Consider the following 12,236-nt stretch of genomic DNA (forward strand, 5'->3'; position numbering starts at 1 on the left):
TTCATATCTATGTGTAAGATGAAATTAACTATGCACTCACTTGATAAAGTGGTGATTCCAACTTGGACAGCGCTTCGCTTCGACGAAACCGGAAGGTTTGTTTGAAAACCGAGCTCTACGGGGGCAGAGTTCCGAGTCGAAAAACTCATTTTCTCAGAGCCTTCGGGGCGCTATGGGGCTTTCTTCTATTTCTAGGGAAGTTTCTTAGGCTTGGGGGTGTTTGGGAGGTTTAGAGGATGAGAGTAGAGAGAGGAGTGAATGAGTTTTGGTGTGAAATATGAAGATTCTCTCCGATGGGTTTTAAAAGCTGGAAAAGGGTCCAAATCGTCGAGTTTCTGGTCCAACTCGTCGAGTTGGTGCCATTTGCCACCATTCTAGTGGAGGGCAAGTAGTGGCCTATATTGTGCCACGTCACCCCCTTCGCAGCAGCACCCTTCCGACTTCTAAACCCCGTAACTTTCGCATACGAGCTCCGTTTTTGACGTTCGTTATATCCAAGTGTAGGTGGGAACATACTCTACAACTTTTGTTTAGACTCCGTCGGCTAATTATGATTTTATTTTTAAAAATTTATATTTTTAACAGGCCGGGACAGGAAAAGTCTGTTAAAAAATCATAACTTTGTCATCCAACATCCGATTTCGTCTGTCTTTTTATTGTTGAGCTCCTATTGATGAGATCTTCCATTCTCGTTTAGGTTGTGTCGGCTAAAAATCGCTCGATCTAAAATTCGAACTCCGAGTTGCACACTGCTATGCAAAATCTTAGAAAATTCATAACTTCCTCATACGAAGTCGGATTTGGACGTTCTTTTTATGCACACTCTCGGTTTAACGTATAATACGACTTTTGTTTAGATCACTAAGGCTAAAAAGTAATTTGTCAAAAATTCACTTTTTACGTTACGCGGTGTTGTGCGGGTTTAGCCGTAAAACTTCGACAGGTCATAACTTCTTCGTTATAACTCGCATTTCGGCGTTCGTTATATCTCCGGAATCCTTGTCACGACCACTACAACTTTCTTCATAGATATCGGGTTTATCTATATTTTTATTTTTGATGCTTATTTCATTCTTAATTTGTTATATCTTATAAATAAGTATAATGCACATAAAATCACATAATTCACATAATATTCAAGTAATTCCTCTTTATTACTTCAAAATAAGTTACATTTGTTGACCCTAACTATTACATCATCATATTAATGCTTAGCCTATAAACGTGAGCGTTACATTTCTCTCCCCCTTAGGATGATTCCGTCCCGGAATCATGCATCAGTCAAACAGATGCGGATGACGACTCATCATGTCACTCTCCGTTTCCCAGGTGAGGTTTGGCTCATTCGTATGTTTCCGTTGCACAAGCACTAAGTCGACCATCTTGTGTTGCAACTTCTTAGTCTTCCGATCAACAATCGCCTTCGGCTCTTCAATTAGCCTCTTATTTCATCCATCCTTAACTCAGAAATTGGAATTATGTCAAGAACTTCTCCCGTGAACTTCCTCAAATAACACACATGGAAAGTGTTATGAATGTCATCTAGTTTTTCTGGTAGTTCTAGCTTGTAAGCTTGGTTCCCAATCCTATGAAGAACTTTGAATGGTCCAATAAACCTTGGACTCAACTTCCCTCTTTTCCCAAATCGTATCAGTCCCTTCCACGGTGAGACTCTAAGCAAAACTGAATCTCCAACTTCGAATGTCATTGGTCATATTTTCTTGTCAGCATAGCTCTTTTGACGATCCTGGGCTGCTAACATCCTTTCCCTAATCACTTTCAGCTTTTCAGCAGTCTGATGGACTATCTCGGGGCCCATGAACTGTTTTTCTCTAGCCTCAAGCCAACAAGACGGCGTACGACACTTTTATCCATACAAAGCTTGACAAGGTGCCATCTTGATGCTCGAATGGTAACTATTGTTGTAGGAAAACTCTACCAGGGGTAAGTGATCATCCCGGTTACCTTGGAACACCAGAGTACACGCTCTTAGCATATCATCCAGTGTTTGAATCGTCCTTTCGCTCTTACCATCGGTCTGCGAATGGTAAGTTGTACTTAAACACAACTGCATACCCATTTCCTCTTGTAAGCTCCTCCAAAACCTTGATGTGAAATGACTATCACGATCTGATATAATCATTAAAGGAACACCGTGAAATCTTACTACATCATTCACGTAAGCATTTGCAAGCTTATTCATAGACAATCTCTCATTGGCTTCTATGAAGTGTGCACTCTTAGTGAATTGATCCACGGCCACCCAAATCATGTCGTGACCATTCTTCGTCATGGGCCGTTTAGTCACAAAATCCATGGTGATGTCTTCCTATTTACCCATGGGTACAGGTAAAGGTTCTAAACTCCCATAGGGTTTCTGATGTTGTGCCTTAACTCTCGCACATGTTACACAATCTGCCACATACTTTGCAACATCGAGCTTCATCGTCGGCCACCAGTAGTAGGGTTTCAGATCCCTATACATTTTGGTGCTACCGGGATAAATCGAGTACATGGTCTTGTGAGCTTCTTCCATCAGAAGATCTCTTACTCCTCCCGTCTTAGGTACCCAAATCCTATTTTGGAATACCTTCAATCCTTGATTATTCGTACCGAACACCAATGTTTTGCCTAAACGTTCTTCTTTTTGGTCATTTTTCTCTAAAGCTTCTTCCTAAGCTTTCTTAATGCTTTCCACAATCGCTGAGACAACTTCTATTCTTAACGCTCTTGGTCTTTTCCTTTCAAGGCTTACTTTTCGACTTAGAGCATCAGCTACGACATTTGCTTTACTAGGATGGTAAAGTATCTCACATTCGTAATCTTTGAGTAACTCTAGCCAACGTTGTTGCCTCATATTCAAATCTTTTTGATCAAAGAGATACTGGAGACTTTTATGATCAATGAAAAGTTTGTACTTCGTGCCGTAGAGATAATGCCTCCAAATTTTTAGTGTGAATACTACCGCTGCCAACTCCAAATCATTAGTAGGGTAGTTCTTTTCATGTTCTTTCAATTGTCTCGATGCATATGCTATCACCTTATCCCTTTGAGTCAGCACACAACCTAACCCAACTCCAGATGCATCGCTATAAACTGTGAACTCTTCAACTCCGTCAGGTAAAGAAAGAATCGATGCTTCACATAAATTCTTCTTTAGCTTCTCGAATGCTTCTTCGTGTTTCTCACTCCAAGTATAAGTAGCTCCTTTATGGGTCAAAGTTTTTAATGGACCAGTTATCGAAGAAAAGCCTTAGATAAATCTTCGGTAATATCCAGCTAATCCCAAAAAGCTTTGAATCTCCGTGGGGATTTTTAGTCATTCCCACTTCATCACAGCTTCAATCTTTGTTGGGTCAACCATTATTCCTTCTTGGTTAACCACATGACCCCAGAATTGGACTTCTCGAATCCAGAAATCACATTTGGAGAACTTTGCATACAACTTAACCTTCTTCAAAACTTCTAACACTTCTCGCAGGTGTTTTCCATGCTCCTGTTGGCTCTTTGAGTAAACCAGGATGTCAACTATGAACACTATCACAGATTTATCGAGGAATGGTTTACAAAACCTGTTCATCAAATCCATGAATGTTGCTGGAGCAGTGGTTAGTCCAAATGACATAACCAAGAACTCATAGTGTCTGTATCTCGTTCTGAATGAGGTTTTCTCAATATCTTATTCTCTCACCTTCAGCTGATGATATCCTGACCTAAGGTCGATCTTTGAGAAATAGCTCGAATCTTGCAGCTGATCAAATAGGTCATCAATCCTTGGTAATGGATACTTATTCTTCACCGCTGCCTTGTTCAGCTCTCTATAATCTATGCACATCCTCATGCTTCCATCTTTCTTCTTCATGAATAACACCGGATCTCCCCATGGTGATGAACTAGGTCTAATGAAACCGTTGCCCAATAACTCCTGAAGTTGCGTCATAAGCTCCTTCATCTTTGTCGGTGCTAATCGGTATGGTGCTTTCGCTATTGGCGTTGATCCTGGCAACAAGTCTATTCGAAACTCTACTTGTCTATCAGGGGGCAATCCAGGAAGATCTACGGGAAAGACTTATGGATAGTCACACACCACTGGTATTCTTTGCATCTCCTTCTTAGCATCTATCTCAAATGTCAAGTATGATGTGCATCCTTTAGACAAACATTTTCTGGCTTTCATCAGGGAAATGATTCCAGAATTTACTCTGCGTTTGTCCCCGTACACCATAAATGACTCTTTTCCAAGAGGGTTCACTCTTACTATCTTTTTCTTGCACAGTATCTCGACATCATTGGCGCTAAGTCAATCCATTCCCAGTACGATGTTGAAACCATTCAACTCAATGGATAATAGCTCCTCGTGGAATTCGTTTCCGTTCAAGTCGATGACATGTTCTTAATGCACTCGCTAACAGGTATGCATTTGCCACTGGCAACTTCTACAGCTAGAGCATTATCAAGTTTATCTACATGCAATGCTAGTCTTCCACCAAATTTATGTGATATAAAGGAGTAATTTGCTCCGGAATCAAACAATATATTAGCAGGAAATCCATTTACAAGAAAGGTACCTGAAGCGACATCTGATGCATCCTTTGCGGTTTCCAGGGTCATATGGAAAGCTCTCGCATTCGGCTTCGGTGGGACATTGGGCCTTGCTGCCTCCTTCTTCGAGCAGTCTTTAACAATGTGCCCTTCTTCGTTACATACATAACACACCTTCTTATTGGATGTGCACTCGATAGCGTAGTGCCCTGTCTTTCCACATTTGTAGCAAGTCACCTCCTCACTACATTTCCCGAAGTATTTCTTTTTACACTTCTCGCACCACTTCGCTTCGTTTCCTCCTTCTCCAAATTTCCTTGAACCATACTTGCTCTTCTTGTTGGTCCTTGCAAATCCCTCAAACTTCATTTTTTCACCAACCTCAACCTTGTTGGCGGCTCTTCCATTGGTCATCTCTTCAAAGAACTTGGCAACCCAGATAGGTGCCTCCAGAGTAGGTGTCTGGCGTATTGGCACCGCGTACTCCCATGGAAGTCCCTTTGCATACTTGTCGATTTTTGTCAGCTCGTCTGGGACGATGCGCAAAGCAAACTCCATTTTGTCTGTGAAGGCGTTGGTATATTCATCAATGGACATGCTTCCTTTCTTCAATGTTAAGAATTGGTTCTTCAACTCAAGCAGATTTTGGGCCGAGCAGTACTTGCGCTTAAAGTGCACCAAAAACTCTACCCATGTCAGATCTAGTGGCTCGGTAGGACTTATAGTCTTCCCCAGAGTGTTCCACCAGCGAACAACGCCACCTATGAACTGACGTATTGGATATGTGGTTTGTAGCTTGCCCTTGCAACCACATGTTATGAAGGCCAACTCCATCTCCGAGATCCAGTCCATAACTCCAATTAGATCTTCTTTCCCAGTGAAAGTCGATGGCTTGCAAGTGGTGAAGTCCTTATACTTTAATTTATTCCTTTCGACTCCTTCATCTTGGTTGTTCCTCCTAAACACTGGCGGTTCAGCTTGACCAACGGTCCTACTGTAGTTCCCTTCTTCTGACTGTCTGTCATTCAATTCTGGTTGTTCAACAGGCATCGAAGGTTCATCCCTATTATTCAACAGCATTTGTCTCGTCTCTTCCCTCTGTTCGGCCATCATAGCCCGAATCATGGCTTGTACTCCAGCCATCATGACTGGCTCAGGTGCAGCTGCTAGTATCGGTACTTGCTCAATCACTTGGGTTTGTGGATGTTGATTGCCATTTACATTGGCATTTCCGGCTCCACTTCGGGTTCTTTCCATTTCGATCTATACACCAAATTAGGCGAATTTAGATCTTTATTTATGATAGACGTTTAAATTATTCTTATCACCCGAAACGTTACATGCTAGTTCTAATATCGTAGTCGAACGTTTAGAATCCTGAACACATAAGGTTTCCAGATCCAGTCGACAAAAGACCATAGATCCGATCAAATAATAGCATATAAGGCATCTTTATATCTATAACATAAATCGTTTAGCACATAAAAGCATTTTAGGCATCTTTCCTAAAATAAACTAGTGCTCGTGTCTAAAATATGGTAGACACTCATCTCACAATCATCGCTTAGCATTCTAAGTTTAAGTCTAGAAATCCTACAAATTCCTAGTTCGCTTAAACTAATGCTCTGATACCAACTGTGAAATCCCCAAATTTCACGGCCAGAAAAGACCGATCTGTTTATGCTTTATTCGAAAATCAGAGTATAATTTTAAAGAAATATGTTGCGGAATTTGTTCCCAAAAATATGATAAAGAATTTATCAAAGGATTTCCGAATAAATGTATTTTCATTGAATTACAAACCTCGGGATGTGATTTTCAATACAGATCAAAAGCATAAACAAAAACAACATATGCCTTATAAATATTCTATTTATTTCTACTGGCCTATAATCCATAATCTCTCATCAGATCTTCGCATCTATACTCTTGTGTCACTACCTGTAATACAAGAAGCTGGGTGGGTCAGGCTTGGGAGCATGGTGAGCACATAGGGTTTTCAACCCATAATAAATAAGTTTATTACTTTCAACAATCATTCAACCCGATTACCCATTCCCGTTATCCTCACTTTACGTCCCTAAAGCATCTATTATATGGGACCTAGCCTAAGGATTTTTCATCGGTGTGACAACACTGCTTAGGGGATTCCTCAGCAATACATGTCAAATAAGGCAACCATGAGGGGGATGGAGTACACCTGGTGAACACGTAGTTCAAATAAACACCTACAGGTTGCGAGCCTGCTAGCGTTTCGCTGGACTATCTAGAAAAGTCTGTGGTCGTCATCCATACTCCGCTAGATGACGGGATCATCGTCAACATCGAGGCATCTCATCATTTTATTTCATCACACATCAACTATTTCATCTACCCATGTTTTACCCAACATATTTGTAGATATAAAATACATATACAGTTTAGATCTGAAAAAAAAAAAAAGTTTAAATCTTTCATCCAGCATAGATCTCAAAATATAAAATACATATACAGTTTAGTTCTAAAAAAAGTTTAAATCTTTCATCCAACATAGATCTTAAGATATAAAATACATATACAGTTTAGATCTGAAAAAAAAAGTTTAAATCTTTCATCCAACATAGATCTCAAGATATAAAATACATATACAATTTAGATCTAAAAAAAGAAATTAAATCTTTCATGCAGCATAGATCTCAGATAAACAGATAATATACACACATACCACGTAATTTATATAAAATACTTCATATCTATGTGTAAGATGAAATTAACTATGCACTCACTTGATAAGGTGGTGATTCCAACTTGGACAACGTTTCGCTTCGACGAAACCGAAAGGTTTGTTTGAAAACCGAGCTCTACGGGGAAAAGTTCCGAGCCGAAAAACTCATTTTCTCAGAGCCTTCGGGCGCTCCGGGGCTTTCTTCTAGTGCTAGGGAAGTTTCTTAGGCTTGGGGGTGTTTGGGAGGTTTAGAGGATGAGAGTAGAGAGAGTAGTGAATGGGTTTTGGTGTGAAAAATGAAGACTCTCTCTGATGGTTTTTAAAAGCTGGAAAAGGGTCCAAATCGTCGAGTTTTTGGTCCAACTCATCGAGTTGGTGCCACTTGCCACCATTCTGGTGGAGGGCAAGTAGTGACCTATATTGTGTCACGTCACCCCCTTCGCAGCAGCACCCTTCCGACTTCTAAACCTCGTAACGTTCGCATACGAGCTTCGTTTTTGACGTTCTTTATATCTACGCGTAGGTGGGAACGTACTCTACAACTTTCGTTTAGACTTCGTCGACTAATTTTGATTTTATTTTTAAATATATTTTTTAACAAGCCGGGACAGGAAAAGTCTGTTAAAAATTCATAACTTCGTCATCCGACGTCCGATTTCGTCTGTCTTTTTATTGTTGAGCTTTTATTGACGAGATCTTCAATTCTCATTTAGGTTGTGTCGGCTAAAAATCGTTCGATCTAAAATTCGAACTCCGGGTTGCACACTGCTATGCCAAATCTTAGAAAATTCATAACTTCCTCATACGAAGTCAGATTTGGACATTCTTTTTATTCACACTCTCGGTTTAACGTATTCTACGACTTTTGTTTAGATCACTAAGGCTAAAAAGTAATTTGTCAGAAAATCACGTTTTACGTTACTCGGTGTCGTGCCGGTTTAGCCGTAAAACTTCGACAGGTCATAACTTCTTTCTTATAACTCGGATTTCGGCGTTCGTTATATCTCCGGAATCTTTGTCATGACCACTACAACTTTCTTCATAGATATAGGGTTTATCTATATTTTTATTTTTGACGCTTATTTCATTCTTAATTTGTTATATCTTATAAATAAGTATAATGCACATAAAATTACATAATTCACATAATATTCAAGTAATTCCTCTTTATTACTTCAAAATAAGTTAAATTTGTTGACCTAACTATTACACCATCATATTAACTATTACACCATCATATTAATGTTTAGCCTAAAAACGCGGGCGTTACACATCGGGAGTGATTTTCGAGGAAAAAAAATTATTATATATCTATTCTGACGACTAATCGTCGGTATAAATATCACCTTTACCGATGACGTCGTCGGGACAGGTGAAAGCAATCAAGACGACTTGTCGTCGGTAAATATGAAAACCGTTTTTACAGTTAAGAGTTATACCGACGACATGTCGTCGGTATAACTTTTAAAAAAAAATATTTTTCACAGTTTTTATTATATATATCAAACCTTTTTTTAAATCCAAACCGTATATATGTATAATAATATCATTTAATAACCTTAACCAACCATTAAAAATCAAATTCAAAATCCACTACATAGCCAAAAAAAAAAAAAAAAAAAAAAATCTTCAACAAACATTGTTCAAAATAACATAAAAGATCAATCAGAATCTTCATTGTTCTCGTTCTCGTTCTCCCCAAGCTCAGTGGTTGGTTCGGGGGTATTTTGTGAAATCATATTAGGATTGAATGGAAATTGTGGCATTGGTTGTAGTTGGAAGTTCGGAATTACGGACGCAAATGTGTTATTACCACTACTACAAAATCAAAAATAAAATACGATTGAAAAAGTAATTACAATATGGACATTAAACTGTATTCTAATAGAGCGTGTTCTATTTGAAGAGGCAATAAAATACGGTTGTAGAACCGTATTCTATTTTGAATATATAATACGGTAAACTATGCATAGAATACGGTTGTAGAACCGTAATCTATAAGAATATATAGTACAGTAATTTAAGTAATATAATACGATTGTAAAACCGTAATATATAAGAAGACTTAGTACGCTAATCTAGGAAATAGAATAAAGTTCGGAAATTTAGTAATGAGAAATTATAAAATTGACCAATACAATTAAAAATAAGCATAAATACATTAGCTTTTACGAAAGATAACAACTAGTCATTCTAAATAATAAAAAGTAACTATTATAAAATAGTAGTTAAAAATAAAGTACTAAGACACATAATCATGCTAGACTTAAACACAAAAGAGAAGGACCATTGTTTTCATTACAAACCTATGACACCCTAAAAAAACTAAAAATTAAAAAAAAAAAATCTTCTTTTATTTTTTTGCAGCTTTCTGGTCACTATGGCTCCAATGTTCAAAGACTCGAACCAACAATCAGCAATGAGAAAACTAATCAATAACCAAAAGCAAAGATAAGTCAAGATTTTCTCTTTTTTGTGTAAAATCAAAGAGCATATGATACATGACTTTGTTTAAACCGTAGAAGGTTAAAAATCAAACAAAATAATTGAGAGCATAATGTAAAAAACTTAAACAAACTTATTCATCCAATAATAACAAGTGTAGAAAACAGAACTAACCATTAAACACAGGCTTCATTTCATATATTTACTTTGAAAAATAGTCATTCACGCATTGACCACGTCGTCCAACAACTTTTCTGGAATGGGGTTTCTATCATTGCAAAACTTAAACAAACTTATTCATCCAAAAATAACAAGTGTAGAAAACAGAACTAACCATTAAACACAGGCTTCATTTCATATATTTACTTCGAAAAATAGTCATTCACGCATTGACCACGTCGTCCAACAACTTTTCTGGAATGGGGTTTCTATCATTGCAAAGGTTCTATATGCAGAATAAAAAAAATGTTATTGAACAAAAGAGACAGCTTAATGCAATAGACAAAATGAAAAAACGATATTACAAACGTTACTTACATTCGGGAATGCATATTGCATATACATGACAAATCACGCATCCATTTCAACACTTAATAGCCACTCTCCCAATTAGACGATTGTTGGTTGTATTAAAAAGAAAATAAACATGAGAGGTTTTCTTATATATATATATATATATATATATATATATATATATATATATATATATATATATATATATATATATATATATAGAGAAAGAGAGAGAGAGCTAGGTTCAGGTTTTAGATAAATTAAATAATTTAATAGATAATATAAGGGTACTATAGTAATCTTATTATTAGTTAATTATGGTATAATAGATATATAATTGGATATTAGATGTACTGATAAGTCGCAAAGATTCAAAACACTATATCTTTATAAGTTCGAGCACGACTTGTAGAATAATAAATCCTCCCTAACCCTAGCTCCAAAACAGATAAAATATACGACTTCAATTCTCCCTCCGCCACCACCGTCAACAGAGACGACAAAGGATACGAAGAAGAAGATGATGAACAAGTAATCGGAGACCCTTTCATTCAAAACGAAATTCAGCTTGAAGCCCCCAAACCCTCCAAAAGGGTTACTAAAATTGTGATTCAACCGGAGGTTTTGGTTCCAGCGAACTGGAAAGACGTTAGACAGAGATTAATATCATGAAGAAAGAGAGGAGAAAGATGGCCTAGGGAATGGAATTCGGGAGCAGATTACAAAAGAGGAAAGACGGGTTAAAACCTATATCGATGGGGTATGAGAGTATGAAAGAGTACAAAGCTACAAAACTAAGGGAATTGAAACCAGTTGTGTTGAATAATCCTCAGTTTTTGTTGGACAAGAACGAAGGTGATGGCATCGAAGATGAAATTGACGAGGGCGAAGGTAGCAGCGGCATTGGAGTAGCCCCTAGGAACCCTGAAATGGTTGTGTATGGCCGAAATTTGGAGGATATTTTACGATACTTTAACTCTGGCATGTATGATCCTGAAGCTGCCAAAGATCCAGAAGGTAATTTCATAACATTCCCACTAAAATTGGCTCAAATAGTACTCAAATTTCACTTCTATAAAGCTGAATTCTTACATATAATTCCATGAGTTGAAGAAGAATTTGTGTTATTATAACCTTGATTAGGTCCTCGTAAGTTGTTTTCAAAAGACGAGAAAGTCCTTATGAATAGGCGGACTCCTGATTTGGCAACTGCTACCTCTGTAAGCTTCTTGTTACATGCTAATTTAACATGAAAACTTTCAGAAATTGCAATTTTCATTGCACAATTGAAAATGAAATTGTTTAAATCTTTGTGTTGATGATTGTTTAAACAGGATAAATGGCAACCTTTACACACTCTTGCTGCATTAGGAGAATTTTACCTTGTTGATACTTTGATGAAATACAATGTAGATATCAATGTCCCTAATCAGGTAAAAATGATGACTTTTTCCTTTTTCCTTTTTTTATTATTAAATCGACAAGTTTTCTAAGACTTTTTTTCATACTAGGGATAAGAAGGGCATTCACGTCTTTTTTGTCATTTTTCTTTTTGTAGGAGGGACTCACAGCACTTCACAAAGCAATACTTGGCAAAAAGAATGCCATTTGTAATTATCTATTGAGAAATTCAGTCAGAATGTTGTTAAAATGTATCATTTTGATGACATTCTATTAGAATATTTACAATTATATTCATTTTGAGAAATTCAGCCAGAATGTTGTTAAAACGTATCATTTTGAGAATGTTATTCTTAAGAATTATATTCATTTTGATGAAATTCTCTTAGAATATTTACAATTATATTAAAATGTATCAGTATGTAAGATTATTTATGAATTTGTATTTAAGTTCGGATGTGTATGAATATATTAGAATGTTGTTATTATTAAATTTTAGATTCAAGAATTTTATTATTCTTTTTTAATATTCTAAAAGAATAACATTCTAAAAAAAACAATATAATAGAATATCATTCTAACAGAATAACATGCTGACAGAATTAAAATTGAATTAATTTAAAAAACCAGA

The 12,236-nt window shown here is 36.9% G+C and overlaps 1 pseudogene across 1 annotated transcript; it reads left to right on the forward strand.

Annotated features, from left to right (window-relative positions):
- Positions 1–10,624: 10,624 nt before the first annotated feature.
- LOC145113083 (ankyrin repeat domain-containing protein, chloroplastic-like) lies at positions 10,625–11,985 on the forward strand (annotated as a pseudogene). The gene is made up of 4 exons (XR_013710724.1): positions 10,625–11,221; positions 11,348–11,424; positions 11,539–11,637; positions 11,763–11,985. The product of XR_013710724.1 is annotated as an ankyrin repeat domain-containing protein, chloroplastic-like (transcript).
- The last annotated feature ends 251 nt before the right edge of the window (positions 11,986–12,236 follow it).

Source organism: Lactuca virosa, chromosome 5 (assembly GCF_052849685.1).
Source record: "Lactuca virosa cultivar CGN04683 chromosome 5, Lactuca_virosa_CGN04683_v6, whole genome shotgun sequence".
In the NCBI taxonomy this organism is placed as follows: domain Eukaryota; kingdom Viridiplantae; phylum Streptophyta; class Magnoliopsida; order Asterales; family Asteraceae; genus Lactuca; species Lactuca virosa.